We start from the raw sequence: 16640 nt of genomic DNA on the forward strand, positions 1-16640 counted from the left end.
TGGAAAGCAATTGTCTGGGCGTATGGCGGGGCTTAGAAGGGAAGTAGCGCCATTTCACAGCAAAATTGGTTGGAATCATTAGCGGAGGACGTAATGTTGCATTTGGAGACCACCTGAGGTGCCTAAACAATAGAGCTCCCCCAGAAATGACAGCATTTTGGAATCTCTTTTTTTTTTACAAGGGAATCAGGAAAAAATGCACCATAAAACGTATTGTGCAATTTCTCCTGAGTACGCAATACCTCATATGTGGTGGAAATCAATTATTTGGGCGCACGGCAGGGCTTGGAAGAGACTTTTCAAATGCACAGATGTCGTGCATCACTGATCGGCTGCAGCAGGACGCCCGGAAGGATGAGATACAACAAGCGACCGGGAATACGGGAAAAAAGAAAAGTCACCCCAAAATTGAGCATGGATGCCAATCCGTTATGTGCATCCCTGATCAGCGCTCAGCCGCTGCAGGATGCACACACGGATGAGGTGCAAAAAAACTATGCAAGATACAGACACAAATTTACACGAATGAGGTGTAAAAAGGGACAGGAGATACACAAAAAAAAATTATACTCGCAGTACCCAGAGGATTAGCAGGAGGATCACTGACCAGAGGAACTGCAGGAGGAATAGAAGGCAGCAAGATGGACAGCTTATTTCAGGAGCAGCAGGCAGGAAGTTGGACAGCTTATGTGTGAGGACCTAGGAAGGACTCGGCGATGGAGGCAGATGTGATCGGACCAATGAAGATCTCGGACGACCCAGTTACAGCAGGTAGGGGACGTCGGAGAGGGACAGCAGATGGAGAGGGGGAGGAAGAGACCGGAGAAGCAGAGGCAGAAGAATGGGGTCAGAATAGAGATCGCGGGGGGGGGGGACATCAGCAGGGGGGCAGGGCCATCACAGGAGCGCGCAGGGGCTATCACGGGAGTGCGTAATACTCACGGGGAGCTGGAGAGGCAAGAACGTGGGTGCGGTTTTTACCGCGGGTGTGTAAAATAGTGAGTTTATGGAGATTTGATTCATAAACTTGAATACATACATTCATATAATGTGTGTATTTCGCCATCCCTTTAAGAGAGCCTGTGAGTTGAGGTTTCTAGCCAAAGTCTCTGACATGGTAGAACCAAAGCCATCTGACATTGTTCATCAAAGCTGACAGCGTAGTGCTATATTCTATCTGGAATTTGAGCAAAGATCTGAAATTAGCATTGAGAGTCTTCTTAGTGTTACACTAAGGTCAAAGGGTCAGCGAGCTTCAAAGAGGTCTATATATTTTACATTCTATGGTAAAGTGGTTTAGTTTTACAAGTCTCCACTGCGCAGGACACTTATCTTGCAAATTATGGATCACGTGATATGACATAATGCATAACTAAAAATGATAGTTAGTTCTTGACACCATGTAAAGAGATAAGGAGAATCAGGGGGTGGGGTTTGAATTATATAAGCAGACCGCATTTCAAAGGATTAGAAGAAGAATGGGAGCATTCTCACCCTGACGATCCAGAGAGACCACGGCTTATCACAACATCACAGCTATGTAAGACAAATGAACTCTCTTTTTCTTATCTATTTCTCTTCACTAACTAAAGCCAAGACATTATTTTTCTGTAATGACTTTAACTTTTATTGAATAAATCCACATATGTTTTTGCACCTATTTCTCTCCAATCATTAATATACTGGCTTAGCATATGTCACGTCAACCGTATTTTTAACAGGGTGCGGGATTCTTTCTGAGGGTCAGTTTTTTTCTTAAAAACATAGCCTTACAGCTCAATGAACAACCTGATGAAAGGGAAGCAAGGCTGACAGACATGAGAACAAGAGCTGCTTCCTCAAGGGCCACTGAAACCTCTCAGCTGAGAGAAGCTAGGCTGGCACACAAAAGAACAAGAACTGCTTTCTCAAGGGACACTGAAACATCTCAGCAGTCTGAAGCAAGACTTTAGCGGGCTTTACACGCTACGATATCTCTAGCGATGTCGAGCGCGATAGCACCCGCCCCTGTTGTACGGCCGATATCTGGTGATCGCTGCCGTAGCGAACATTATTGCTACGGCAGCGTCACACGCACATACCTCCTCTGCCACGTCACTGTGACCAGCGAACCGCCTCCTTTCTAAGGGGGTGGTTCGTTCAGTGTCACAGCGACGTCACAGCAGCATCACTGAACCGCCGCCCAATAGAAAAGGAAGGGAGGAGATGAGTGGCCGGGAACATGCCGCCCACCTCCTTCCTTCCTCCTTTTCCGGTGGACGGAGGTAAGGTGATGGTTGTTGCTCCTGCGGTGTCACACACAGCGATGTGTGGTGCCGCAAAAGCGACGAACCACATCACTACTGAGCAGAAAACAATATTTTGTTTTAGGACGACCTCTCCATGACCACAGATTTTCCCTCTTTTGCGATTATTTGCGGCCGCTAAGAGGGGTCACACGCTGCGATGTCGCTTATGAGGTTGGATGTGCGTCACAACCACCGTGACCCCAACGATATCTCCTTAGCGATATCGCAGCGTGTAAAGCCCCCTTTAGGCTATGTGCGCACTGGAAAGTGCCTTTCTCTTAAGAAAAAAACGGACCCTCTTAAAGAATCCCGCACCCGCGGTAAAAAAATGCAAAGAAATCTGCATGCGGTTTTACCTAGGTTTGCCGAGTATTTTCCGAGGAGTTACCGCGGATTTTCCGCAACTTGGTCATTGTCTAGGGCAAAAAACGCAGGTACCTGCGGAAAAGAAGTGACATGCTCATTAATTCCACAGCAGAAAATCCACAGGTAAATCCGCGGGTATAAAAAAACGCAGTGTGCGCATAGCATTTTTTAAAACCCAGAGGATTTACTGGGGAATGACTGCAGCAATATTAGACACATTTTCTGCAGCAAATCTGCAGCAAAATCCGCAGCGTGCGCACAGGGCCTTACAAACATGATTTTGACGCGGTTTTTCCACGAGTTGTTCCCTGCATTTTTTGACCATTATCTATGGCAAAAAACGCAGGTTCCTGCAGAAAAGAAGTGACATGCAATTCTTTTTTCTGCAGAAAACATGCAGCAAAACCTGTTGGTGAAAAAAAAAACGCACTGTGCATTTTTTTTTACCATATGCTTTGCTGGGGAAGGACTGCAGCAAGGTTATAAACATTTTTTGCAGCAAAACATGCAGCAAAACCGCAGTAAAAACCGCAGCATGCGCACAGGGTCTAAAATACAAGAGAACAAGAGCTGCTTCCTCAAGGGCCACTGAAACATCTCAGCAGAGAGAACGACTTACCAGTATGAGAATATGAATTGCTACAACCAGGACACAGGAAAAGGTTGGAAATTTGAAACACTCTTTGGCCTTTTGCTACCACCCAGACATCAACTATGAGGATAATCCAATCTAATATATAAAGCTTAGTGTAAGTATGTATGTATGTATGTATGTATGTATGTGTGTATGTATGTATGTCCCCTAAAGCAGAGGTTCCCAACTCCAGTCCTCAAGGCACACCAACAGTGCATGTTTTCAGGATTTCCTTAGCATTGCACAGGTGATAATTTAATCACCTGCAAAGGTGCTGAATCCAACACCCATGCAATGCTAAAGAAATCCTGAAAACATGCACTGTTGGTGTGCCTTGAGGACTGGAGTTGGGAACCTCTGCCCTAAAGGAATTTGCACCGTCACATTTACAATCACAAAATTTTGCACAGACACCCCATGTGACTTAGAGAACGTCATATACTATGTTTGACAGGAAAATTTAACCACACACTTTACAGTTACACTCCAAAAATCCTGTCTCCATTAAAGTCAATGGAGATAGGAGCTACAGCTTATTTATAGGAGCTGTGATTGGTTGCTATAGGAACAAAATAAATTGTTAGTATAAGAAGCTTATGTGTGAGGTAATAAGATGTTGGTGGGTAGACGGATAGAGAGACAGAAAGAGACAGAGAGTGACAGACAGGGAAAGAGACAGAGAGAGAAAGAGAGACAATCAAAGCGACAGAGAGACAGACAGGGAAAGAGATAGAGGTGGAAAAGAGACAGAGGGGGAAAGAGACAGACATAGACAGAGTGACTGATACAGAGACAGACCGAGAGATATACACATACAGACAGACATGTTGAGAGACTGACACACAGACAGACAGGGAAAGAGACAGACACACAGACAAAAAGAGATAGACAGACAGACTGGGAGAGGGACAAAGAGACAGTTACTATCCCGGGCAACGCCCGAGTACTACAGCTAGTTGTTAAAGGGGTTATCCTGCTTAGTTTGGCTTTTTTTTTGGTAATTTGACTATGGGGCTACATTGGGGCAGGTAAGTAGATAGTGACCACTTACCTGCCCTGTCAGCCCCTCTCCCCCGGCTCAGAGTGATCATGTGAGTGCTCCTGCCGTGATTTTGCTGCTTCCATTCATTGCATGTCAGCATGGTCCCAACCATGTTGACATGCAAATCAGGGAACAGCATGTCGCCGCCCTGCTGGGCGGGTACAATGCGTGGAGTCCCTGCACCCTCCCACACATTCCCCCGCACCCTGTACTCTCCCCGCAACCTCCCCCACCACTGCTTTGGGGTCTGTAACCTGGGGAGGGGTCAGCCAGTGGCTGCCGCGGTGTCACCGCCAGCACCATGCCCCCTGCTCAGGATCGCACATTCAAATGTATCGGCATCACAGATGAGCCTGATGTGGTGTGGGGTGCAGAGCCCGATGTGGTGGGGTACAGAGCCCTATGTGTGTGTGGGGTGCAGAGCCTGATGTGTGGGGTCCAGAGCCCGATGTGGTGTGGGGTGCAGAGCCTGATGTGGTGTGGGGTGCAGAGCCTGATGTAGTGGGGGGTGCAGAGCCCGATGTGGTGTGGGGTGCAGAGCCCAATGTGGTGAGGTGCAGAGCCCCACATGTGTGTGTGGGGTGCAGAGCCCAATGTGGTGGGGGATGCAGAGCCCAATGTGTGTGTGGTGCAGAGCCCAATGTGGTGGGGGGTGCAGAGCCTTATATGTGTGTGGGGTCCAGAGCCCAATGTGGTGGGGTGCAGAGCCCGATGTGTGTGTGTGGGCTGTTTTTTCCAATGCTAGAGTGATAACAGGTCAGGTGCTGGGGCAGAATACTGACAGGGAATGTGTGTGCAGGGGGCGGGGCTGGCAGGGGGCAGGGCTGGACACTGAGGCCGGGCGGTGCCAGCTCTGACTGAGGTTTTGCACAGGAAGTGGTCATGTTTGCTGGAGCTGAATGTAAACAAGGAGCTGCAGAGAATAAAGGGATAATTCAAGAGGAACAAAAGTTAGAAAACAAAAAATAACAATGTTGGGGTGTTTTATATGACAATACAGCACAGATTAGCTTACCAAAAATGTTTGAGTTTATGTCAGACAACTCCTTTAATATAGGAAAAATGGATGTGCTCTGGATGTACTGCAATGCTCTGAGGAGGAAAGATGAACCGCCAGGTTTATGTTGTGCAAGTGGCAAGGTAAAACCTCTTCCTCTCCAGCCACCACCTCATCCCCTGAAGTCTCTGATGACAGGCACCACTGCAACATCAAAACATTTCTTGGACAACATAAGGAAGTACAACTCCTGCTTCCAAATGACTTCATTTGGTGCAACAAGAGAATTTTTCACAACTGGATTTATGCCCACATTCAAAGTTCAAGGACAGATTTACCACCCACTTGGCCCAGTGCTTCCAATACAAGGAAAAGAAGCTCAATTTCTTCAACTCTACTTCATGGGAAATATAAAAGCAGACGCTCAGCGGAGATGCTCTTTAATTTCAAACACTCTTGTCTGTGGTTTGGGTTTTATAATGAGGCCTGGGAGGGGGGGCTTCCGTCCTGGAAAGCACACGCCGGGTTTGGGTTTACGGTCGCGGATTGAGTGACGCTTGAAAGCAATACCCAGGAATTACCGCATTTGTTGGGCTTACAGTTTGTAATCTTTGTTTTCCCTTTTCTTTTTCTCTATTTCACAGCCTAATCTTTTCTTGATTCTTGCTGCGTTTCTTGCTCCTTACGCTGGTCATCTCTCTTTCCCCTTCTTCACCCCTATCCTTAGGTGTGGAACCCCAGTGCTCGGCATGACGCAACTTAATTTTGGCTCCCTTAATTGTAAAGGGTTGAATGTGCCGCAAAAGAGAATCGCAAATATTTTATGCTATGCATAAACAGAGGACTCAGGTGTTATTATTACAAAAGACCCATTTTAAAGCAGACCAGGTCCCAGTTCTTAGGGATAGATTTTACACAACATGGTTTCACAGCCCTAACCCGACTACTAAATCCGGGGGGGTCTCCATTGCTATCCATAAGTCATTTTTGTTCTCCGTAATCGACTGTTTGGTGGATCCTGAGGGTAGATTTATATTTCTGAAGCTCCAGATTGGTGTGGGTGTATATACCTAAGCTAACTGGTATTTACCCAACTCCAGACCCACTATGGCATGCTCTTCCCTCCTGTCTCGGCTGGCGGAATTTGCAGAAGGGACTTTAATAGCTGGGGGGGACTTTAATTTCACCTTTGAACCGGCAATTGATACCTCCTCGGGGCGGCGTTTTATTTCACATAAAAGGATGTTGGCACTAGGGAAAAAGTTGCAAGCATTACAATTGGTTGATATTTGGAGGGCACTGCATCCCACGGAGAGGGATTACTCTTATTTCTCCCCAATTCATTCATCTTACAGCCGTATAGATACGTTGTGGATTAGCCAACACGCCATGCCATGGCGAGCCCAGGCCTCCAAAGGGTCTTTATGTCTATCGGACCATGCACCGGTGTTCGTCCAACTCACTCCCCCAGACGGTTCGCGGCGACCATGGACGTGGCGTCTTAATGAACATCTACTTAAAGACGACTTATGTGTAGCGGAAATACGACAGGTGATGAGTGATTTCTTGGAAATTCACGCTCAGGACCAGACGGCCTTGCCGACACAATGGGAGGCCCTTAAATGTGTGGTGCGGGGTATATTAATAAAGGATGGATCAAGACTTAAATGGGAGAGGGCCTCTCTGATTACCTCTTTGGTTCAGCGAATACAGACCTTGGAGGCATTACACAAAAAATCCTTATCGGCCTCGGTGTACGCTGAATTGGCGGGATCCCGGGAGGAACTTACTGGGCTCTTAGATCAAAAATACTATGCACAGAGGGTACGTTTACAGAGATACTTATATGAACATGCAGACAAGTGCGGAAGGGCATTAGCCAGGTTTATTCACCCGAGGAAACTCACAAATCATATCCCGAAAATTAAGGACAGAGGAGGACATATGATTCAGGACCCGGTTAAAATAGCTGAAGAGTTCCGAGCCTTTTATGGGGAACTGTACAACATAAAGGGTCAGTTTACTGATATGTCACCGACGGCACTCAATAATAAGATCGAGGACTATGTCCAGCGGACTGCCTTGCCTAGGCTAGCGCAATCAGAAATTGAGACGCTGGAGTCAGATTTTACGGAAGAGGAGATATCTTCAGTTATCAGAGACACCCCAGTAGGTAAGAGCCCGGGACCGGATGGTTTTACAACTAAATTTTTTAGAGTTTTTAGGGAACAGATTGTTCCCTTTTTGACACGGGTCTTTAACTCGGTGCCTGCTGGAGCATCTTTTGTTCCTCAGTCTCTAGAGGCGCATATATGTGTAATTCCGAAGCCAGGGAAGGACCCGGTTAATGTCTCCAATTACCGTCCCATATCATTGATTAATATAGATGTCAAATTCTTTTCAAAAGCTCTCGCCAATAGACTGGCAGCTTTGCTCTCAAAAGTGATACACACGGACCAGGTGGGTTTTGTGGGGGGCCGAGAGGCAAGAGACAACACGAATAAGACGTTTCTTCTGCTGGCTTGGGCGAAGGCAAAGGCACTACCTATGTGTTTACTTTCCATAGATGCAGAGAAAGCCTTGTACCGGGTCAGCTAGAGTTTCATGTTGGCAGCGTTGAGACAGGTGGGGATAGGTGACAGGTTCCTTAGAGGAGTGGCCTCCCTTTATAGTACACTGACTGCCAGAATAAAGGTAAATGGGTCCTTGTCCGCGCCAATTAGCATAAAAAATGGTACCAGACAGGGTTGTCCCTTATCCCCCTCTTCTATTTGTTCTCGTAATGGAGCATTTGGCTTTGGCCATTAGACAGAACCCAGATATAAAAGGGATAGAGGTGGGAGAGCATCATTGTAAAGCGGCCTTATATGCAGATGACCTCCTCCTATACATTACACAGCCCCACATATCCTTTCCCTCCTTGGTTAAGGAAATTGAGAACTTCGGACATATAAGCAACTTTAAAGTTAACTATAATAAATCAGAAGCCTTGAATTTCACTCTGCCGGGGAGGGAAGTAGATCATATTGCATCCAACTTTCCTTTTAGATGGCAGACATCGGCCCTGACTTATCTGGGGGTGCCGTTACCACGGGACAGTACCAAGATTTTTCACCTCAATTACCTTTGTTGGAACGCACTATAAGAGATCTTAAACAAATCGATAGACAGAAACTGTCCTGGTTTGGACGTATTAATGTCATCAAGATGGATGTTCTCCCTCATTTTCTATATATCTTTCAAACGGCCCCTATAGCACTACCATCGTTTTTCTTTACCAGAATACAGTCAATTATTAACAAATTTGTGTGGGGAGGGAGGAGCTCTCGGGTGGGGAGGAGAGTGTTGAGTAGAGGTAAGGGAGAGGGGGGGGGCAGGGTTGCCAGACTTTAAAAAGTACCACAAGGCGTCTCTTCTGCTGAGACTAATGGATTGGCAATTTAATAGGAGCACTAAACAATGGGTGAGTCTGGAGCAGGTTTGCTCCGAAACACCCCTGCGGTTCCTCCCGTGGATCACACCGCTGCGGAGGGGACGGATAGATGGAGAGGCGGAGTTTCTCAGGGCATCCCTGAGGGTCTGGGACGTTGAGTGCAGGTGGGGATCTCTCTCAAGGGGTCCTGGTCCACTCTCACCGCTTTTCTCTAACCCGGAGTTCCCCCCAGGGATAGGAGTCGAGCGTTTCTTAGGTTGGAGGAGGGGTGAGGACACACGGATAGCCCAGACTTTGCACGGTTTGAAAGTACCCCCCTTTTCGGCCCTTTTGCTCCCAGAGGGTCGGCATCCAACGGCTTGGCTGGAATACCTTCAACTTAGGTCCTTCTTGATGGTTGACAACAGACTTGGGCTTTTTGCGGCTCAGCCCACAAAATTTGAACAATTGTTTTTGCGGGAGGATTCTAATTATAAGATTCTGACCCGTTGGTTCAGGTGCCCGGATACTCTACACGCAATATTTCCCGGGGTCTCAGAAAGCTGCTGGAGGTGCGGAAGGGGAAGGGGGACAATGCTGCATATCTGGTGGGACTGCCCATTGATACAACCTTTCTGGAGGTCCGTGTTCAAAGCATACGTTGTGAGTTGCGGAGAGCAGTTGGTGGGTTCCCCTCAGATGGCGCTCCTTTCAATTCTCTCGGGATCGCTTAAATCACAGAAAGCGGGCCTTCTGAGATACTGTCTTACGGCGGCACGCATGGTGATCCTGAGATACTGGAAATCGACTGAGGTGCCATCTGTGAGGGAGTGGTTTGCGGAGATGGCCATCATCCACAGGATGGAGTCCCTAACGGCAGAAACCAATGACTCAGTGGATAAATTTCTTAGGATCTGGACCCCCTGGACCCTGGCTCTTGATTCTCTACCATTTCAGAACCTTATTGGTAACGCATGACGCGTGTTACGTTAGTCCAATGTAGCGGCCCGAGTACTGGGGAAGTAATCCCTACCATGCCTTTCCTCCCTCACTTTCTGTTGCTCTTCTCTCCCCCTTTTCCTTCTCTTCTTTTCCTTCTCTTTCCCCCTTGCTCCTTTCCTTTCTCTCTGGTTCTCGTTAAATCTTCAATTTTTTTCCTTTTCTTTTTTGTTTTCGGCAGTAGCCTCACTTTGTTTGAGGTGTTGTTCTCATTTGGAAGGAGATTGTCTGTATTATAAAAGGTGGTTACATGTCATATGCATGCCTTATGATAGTAAGAGAAGGGGTGTTAGTTAGGATGTGGCTTATACTCTTCTCTGTAAGTTGACATGAAGTAATCACGTATTTGAATCTTTTTTTTCTACCTGTAAATTCTCTTGTTTACTTTAATAAAGAAAGATTAAACATAATTTCAAACACTCAACTTTATATTGTCACTAACTTGCAGCAGTTCTTTTACGTAAATAATCCGTATGTTCAACATTTCAAGACTGCTCTTGAATGCATGCCAAGTGATGATTACAAAGTTCTAATTAGAGCTGACAAAACACCACAAGGTGAACATCAGCGACGTTTCAATGCCCCCACATTTGATGAGGTAGCCATCTTGATTATGGGAAACGAGTTTCAAAGCCAAGACATTTTGCTTCATAAAATCATAAAAGGAACAACGGTTTGCAACGGGTGGCAGAAACTCACAGGTCCTATGATGCACTGCAATATCCAATTATCTTTTGGCAGGGACAGGATGGCTATCACTTTGGAATACCTCAGACAGATCCTACAATAGGCAACCCTTCAGGGAGAAAAAGTGTCAGCCATAGACTTCTATGCATATATGATCATGACAAGAGTTGCTGAGGAAAATCACATCCTCAAATGCAGACACCTATTCCAGCAATTCATCGTTGACATGTATGCAAAGACCTAGAGTGAATGTCTTCTGTATATCCAACTAAATCAAAAGAAGCTCAGAGCAGAGGAATACATTCACCTTAGAGATGCTGTAGCAAATGATGCTGATCCAAATGAGTTGGGTAAAATGATCAGTCTTCCATCAACTGTCACTGGAAGCCCACGACACATGCATGAATACACACAAGATGCAATAACTTATGTGCGAAAGTATGGCCGTCTAGAGCTTTTTATTACCTTCACTTTCTATCCTGATTAGGAGGAATTCAGAGGGCACCTGTTATCAGGTCAGAAAACTATACATTACCTTGACGACATTGCTCGAGTTTTCAAAAGAAAAGTCACAAAAATTATTCTTTTGATGACAAAAGCACACATTTATGGTGAGACACAGTGCTGGATGAAATTGAATGGCAAAAAAAGAGTCCTTCCTCATGCTCAAACTTGGTCTGGCTGAAACTAAAAATACAGCCCACTGAATTTGACAATATCATCTGTGCCGAATTACCAGACCCTGAGAATGACCCATTGCTGTTTGACACCATTGCAAAGAACATGATCCATGGTCCCTGTGGGAATGTCCACAAAAATTGTCCCTGCATGGTTGATGGCAGGTGTTCAAAGAATTACTCACGACTCCTTGTTCAAGAATCACAAACAGGACAAGATGGATTTCCAGTCTACCGAACACGAAAACCAGGGGTGGTGGTTTCATAGCAAAACTAAAAATGTGGGTTGGAACATCACTCCAAGAGATAGAAATTGACAACAAGTGGGTGGTGCCTTCAAACCCTTTGCTCCGTAAAATGTTTCAGGCACACATCAATGCTGAATCTTGCCAATCCGTGAAATCAATCAAGAACATATGCAAATTTGTCCACAAAGGAAGTGATCAAGCAGTTTTTGAACTCCAGAAAAATGGACCCATTATTGATGAAGTGCAGTCATTCCAGATGGGCAGGTACATCAGCTGCAATGAAGTTGTTTGGAGAATACTAGGGTTCTCTATTCATGAGTGCTACCCACCAGTTCTGTATCTCAGTGTTCATCTTCTGGATGAAGGCAGTTTTGTGCCAAAACATGTAGTCCCTATGCGAATTTAATGCTATATTTGGACAAGTGTATGTCTCATGGACTTTTAATCATCTGAATAAAGATTGGGATTTTAAAGAAGGCTGTGGACTTGTGATCGTGCTGGAGAATTTTTTTCCTTTTTCCAATATAAATATATCTATATATATAATTGCCTTATTCTGTCTGTCTGTCTGCCTGTCTTGCTCCAAAATTGTGTCCTTACGGTGACAACCGTCTGATTGGCCGCTGGCTCGGCCTGGCCCCGCCCCCCCCACGGATTGGTCGCTCACCTCGGCCTGGCCCCCCCCCGCACGGATTGGCCGCTCGCCCCGGCCCTCCGCACGCATCGCCAGACATAACCTTGCGCTGCTGGGATTGTGACGGAGCCGGTGAACGCTGATAACCATTATACACATCGGGTAACTAAGGTCCCTTAGTTACCCGATGTGTATCATAGTTACCAGCGTACACCAGCTCCCGGTACACATGTGCAGGGAGCCGGCATTATACTCCTCTCCCCCCAGGACTACTCCTCCTATTATAGTCCTCCTATTATACTCCTCTCTGAGTATAATAGGAAAACTATTATAGCATGGGGGATGGAGCACGATGGGGAGTGCGCAGCATGGGGGATGGAGCACGATGGGGTGCGCAGCATGGGGGATGTAGCACGATGGGGGGTGCGCAGCATGGGGGATGTAGCACGATGGGGAGTGCGCAGCATGGGGGATGGAGCACGATGGGGAGTGTGCAGCATGGGGGATGGAGCACGATGGGGGGTGCGCAGCATGGGGGATGGAGCATGATGGGGGGTGCGCAGCATGGGGGATGTAGCACGATGGGGAGTGCGCAGCATGGAGGATGGAGCACGATGGGGAGTGTGCAGCATGGGGGATGGAGCACGATGGGGGGTGCACAGCATGGGGTATGGAGCACGATGGGGGGTGCGCAGCATGGGGGATGGAGCACGATGGGGAGTGAGCAGCATGGAGGATGGAGCACGATGGGGGTGCGCAGCATGGGGGATGGAGCACAATGGGGAGTGCGCAGCATGGGGGATGGAGCACGATGGGGAGTGCGCAGCATGGGGATGGAGCACGATTGGGGTGCGCAGCATGGGGGATGGAGCACGATGGGGGGTGCGCAGCATGGGGGATGGAGCACGATGGGGATTGCGCAGCATGGGGGATGGAGCACGATGGGGGGTGCGCAGCATGGGGGATGGAGCACGATGGGGGGTGCGCAGCATGGGGGATGGAGCACGATGGGGGGTGCGCAGCATGGGGGATGGAGCACGATGGCTGCGCAGCATGGGGGATGGAGCACGATGGGGGGTGCACACCTCCCCCCAAAACACACACACACCGCCACACATGCACGGCACAACACACCACACACACACTGGGAACCACAAACACCGTCCTACACAGACACCCAACACACAAACAGCGCGGTACACACAAATATACGCACATGCCGCACAACACACACATTGCACAAAACATACCTCCCACCAAAACACACACACACCCCACACCCACACAAACCGCGCAACACACACACACAGCGCTCCACAAACAATGCAACACACACAACGCAACACACAAACAACACCGCTCTCACCCCCCGCCACACCCAGACAACACCCAGAACATGTACAGCGCCCTACACAAACACTTGGTAACTACACACAACAACATCTATATATATAACAAAAATCATACATTAACTACACAATACGTAAATTCTAGAATACCCGATGCGTAGAATCGGGCCACCTTCTAGTATATATATATATATATATATATATATATATATATATATATATATATATATATATTATATATATATATATATATATATATATATATATATATATGAGGGGCGATCCAAAAGTAATGATAATCGGTTATTTCTATTGCACACAGAAATTAAAATAAAATGTTTTCTTCTCTCTTAGGTACCCACTAGTCCAGGAAAAAAAAATCACTTAAATAGGCCACGATTCCCGGGAGCTACATTTATTTGAATATGAACTGCTGAGGAGTGAACATCAAAATGGAAAAAAAAAACGAGCTCAGAGCTGTCATCAAATACCTCTGCTTGAAAAAAATGACTACCAAAGACATACACAGCGACTTGGTGGCAACATTGGGGGACTCTTCTCCTCCATATTCCACAGTTGCACGCTGGGCCAAGGAATTTAAGCTGGGAAGAACATCGATGGAAGATGAACATCATAAAGGACGCCCATCCACGTCCCTCAATCAAGAAAACATGAAAAAAGTTGAAGACGTTGTATTGGCAGATCGAAGAGTGACTATCAGGCATGTAGCTGAGGTCACAGGGATCTCATATGGCAGTATTCAAAGAATCCTTGCAAAAGAATTGCATATGAGAAAGGTCTCCGTGTTGGGTGCCAAAAATGTTAACCGACGAGCAAAAGAAGAAACGAGTTGACATTTCAATAGCAAATCTCGAAAAGTTCCAAGCAGACAAGGAGAATTTTTTGTCATGTTTTTTTGACCATGGAAGAGACCTGGATCCACCACTTTGATCCTGAAACTAACCAACAATTGATGACATGGAAACGAGCTGACAAACTGACACCGAAGAAATTCAAAGTGTCAAGCTCAGCAGGAAAGGTTATGGCGTCCGTTTTTTGGGACGCTGAAGGAATTATTATGGTGGACTATTTGGAGAAGGGAGCCACTATTACGGGCTCCTACTATGCAGAACAAATAAGAAGATTGCGGGAGACTATCAAGGAGAAAAGGCGTTGCAAACTGCGGGCTGGAGTGCTGTTTCACCAAGATAACGCGCCGGCTCACAAAGCTGCAGTTGCCATGGCAACCATTCAACAAGCGGGCTTTGAACTAGTGGAACACCCCCCCCTATTCGCCAGATCTAGCCCCCAGTGACTTAATTCTCTTTCCTCGCCTCCGGGGCAAGAAATTTGACGACAATAGCGACGTGATAACCGCAGATGGGGATTTTTTTGAGGGTCAAGATCAAGAATTTTTTTCGAAGGGAATTCTAAGTTTAGAAAAGAGATGGACTAAATGTATAGACTTGTTAGGAGACTATGTAGAAAAGTAAAAACATTTTTTTAATATATTCATTGTGTTTATTATTGACTAGAAGGTGGCCCGATGCTAACGCATCGGGTATTCTAGAATTTACGTATTGTGTAGTTAATGTATGATTTTTGTTATATATATAGTTGTTGTTGTGTGTAGTTGCCAGTGTTTGTGTAGGGCGCTGTAAATGTTCTGGGTGTTGTCTGGGTGGGGGGTGTGAGAGTGGTGTTTGTGTGTTGCGTTGTGTGTTGCATTGTTTGTGGAGCGCTGTGTGTCTGTAGCATTGTGTGTGTGTGGTGCTGTGTGTGTTGCGCGGTTTGTGTGTGTGTGTGTGTGTGTGTGTGTGTGGGGTGGGTGTGTGTGTAGGGTGCGTGTGTGTGTTTTGGGGGCAGGTATGTTTTGTGCAATGTGTGTGTTGCGCGGTATGTGCATATATTTGTGTGTGCCGCGGTGTTTGTGTGTTTTGTGTGTGCAGCATTGTCTGTGTGTGTGGGTGTCTGTGTAGGGCGGTGTTTGTTGTTCCCAGTGTGTGTGTGGTGTGTGGCGGTGTGTGTGTGTTTTGGGGGGAGGTGTGCACCCCCCATCGTGGTCCACCCCCATGCTGCACCCCCCATCGTGCTCCTTCCCCCATGCTGTGCATCCCCCATCGTGCTCCATCCCCCATGCTGCGCACCCCCCCATCGTGCTCCATCCCCCATGCTGCGCACCCCCCATCGTGCTCCATCCCCCATGCTGCGCACCCCCCATCGTGCTCCATCCCCCATGCTGCGCACCCCCCATCGTGTTTCATCCCCCCATTCTGGGCACCCCCCATCGTGGTCCAGCCCCCATGCTGCACCCCCCCCATCGTGCTCCATCCCCCATGCTGCACCCCCCATCGTGCTCCATCCCCCATGCTGCACTCCCCATTGTGCTCCATCCCCCATGCTGCGCACCCCCCATCGTGCTCCATCCCCCATGCTGCGCACCCCCCATCGTGTTTCATCCCCCCATTCTGGGCACCCCCCATCGTACTCCATCCCCCATGCTGCACCCCACATCGTGCTCCATCCCCCATGCTGCGCACCCCCCATTGTGTTTCATCCCCCCATTCTGGGCACCCCCCATCATGGTCCACCCCCCATGCTGCACCCCCCATTGTGCTCCATCCCCCATGCTGCACTCCCCATCGTGCTCCATCCCCCATGCTGCGAACCCCTCAGAGAGGAGTATAATAGGAGGATTATAATAGGAGGAGTATAATGGGAGTAGTCCTGGGGAAAGAGGAGTATAATGGGAGGAGTTGTCCTGGAGGGGAGGTGTACAGGTGCCCAACGTGTGAGGGGGCGTGGCCTAGCGGGCATAGTGTGAGGGGGGGGTGGCATAGCGGGCATAGTGTGAGGGGGCGTGGCCTAGCGGGCATAGTGTGAGGGGGCGTGGCCTAGTGGGCATCGCGTGCGGGGGGCGTGGCCTAGCGGGCATCGCGTGCGGGGCGTGGCCTAGCTGGCATCGTTTGCGGGGGCGGGCCTGGCCAAACGGTTAATCCATGCGGGGGGCGGGGCCAGGCCGAGCGACCAATCCATGTGGAGGGGCGGGGCCAGGCCGAGCCCAACGGCCAATCCGACAGTTGTCACTGTAAGGACACAATTTTGGAGCAAGACAGACAGACAGAAAGACAGAATAAGGCAATTATATATATATAGATTATCATTACTTTTGGATCGCCCCTCGTATATATATATATATATATATAATCCCATATGTGCTATGGTCCTGCACATGTGATTTTTGTCCTGAAGAAGGCAACAGTGTTCGTCAAAATGCGTTGACGAATAATCACTATTTTACAAAACA

The 16640-nt window shown here is 47.7% G+C and overlaps 1 long non-coding RNA gene across 1 annotated transcript in view; it reads left to right on the top strand.

Annotated features, from left to right (window-relative positions):
- The first annotated feature begins 1460 nt into the window (after positions 1-1460).
- The window catches only part of LOC142312177 (uncharacterized), a 19611-nt gene continuing 4431 nt past the window's right edge, over positions 1461-16640 (top strand). The window contains exon 1 of the long non-coding RNA XR_012754337.1: positions 1461-1540. This is a non-coding gene — a long non-coding RNA (uncharacterized LOC142312177). The remainder of the gene's footprint in view (positions 1541-16640) is intronic.

The sequence above is a fragment of the Anomaloglossus baeobatrachus genome, chromosome 5, assembly GCF_048569485.1.
Source record: "Anomaloglossus baeobatrachus isolate aAnoBae1 chromosome 5, aAnoBae1.hap1, whole genome shotgun sequence".
NCBI lineage: Eukaryota > Metazoa > Chordata > Amphibia > Anura > Aromobatidae > Anomaloglossus > Anomaloglossus baeobatrachus.